The sequence below is a fragment of the Penaeus monodon genome, chromosome 31 (assembly GCF_015228065.2).
Source record: "Penaeus monodon isolate SGIC_2016 chromosome 31, NSTDA_Pmon_1, whole genome shotgun sequence".
NCBI lineage: Eukaryota > Metazoa > Arthropoda > Malacostraca > Decapoda > Penaeidae > Penaeus > Penaeus monodon.
Genome location: NC_051416.1, coordinates 32,204,924 through 32,205,199, shown reverse-complemented (window position 1 = coordinate 32,205,199; position 276 = coordinate 32,204,924). Strand labels below are relative to the sequence as shown.

Below are 276 nucleotides of genomic sequence, written 5' to 3'. Positions count from 1 at the left end.
CACCTACGCAACCGTCCAAAAACTTTTCATGAATGAAATTTTGATCGTTACAAATGTGCTTTCCTTCCCGCCAATGGTGGAGACGCCCACGTTGTCCGGTGCTGCCAAAAAGCGATTTATAATGGGCGAGTGTGCGTAGATCGGGGTCTAGTTGGAACTATGAAATGTATCATCAATTTCTAGGCATTTGCTTTGACAATAACTGTAAATTCGGTTGCGTTATTGGTATGTGCGGAGTGAAATATGTGAGAAATGCGAGGGTTGTGGAAAAGAAGC

The 276-nt window shown here is 43.5% G+C and overlaps 1 protein-coding gene across 1 annotated transcript in view; it reads left to right on the top strand.

Moving 5' to 3' along the window:
- Positions 1 to 276, top strand: part of LOC119593176 (orexin receptor type 1-like) — a gene marked incomplete at its 5' end in the record, with an annotated part of 128,215 nt that overhangs the window by 90,900 nt on the left and 37,039 nt on the right.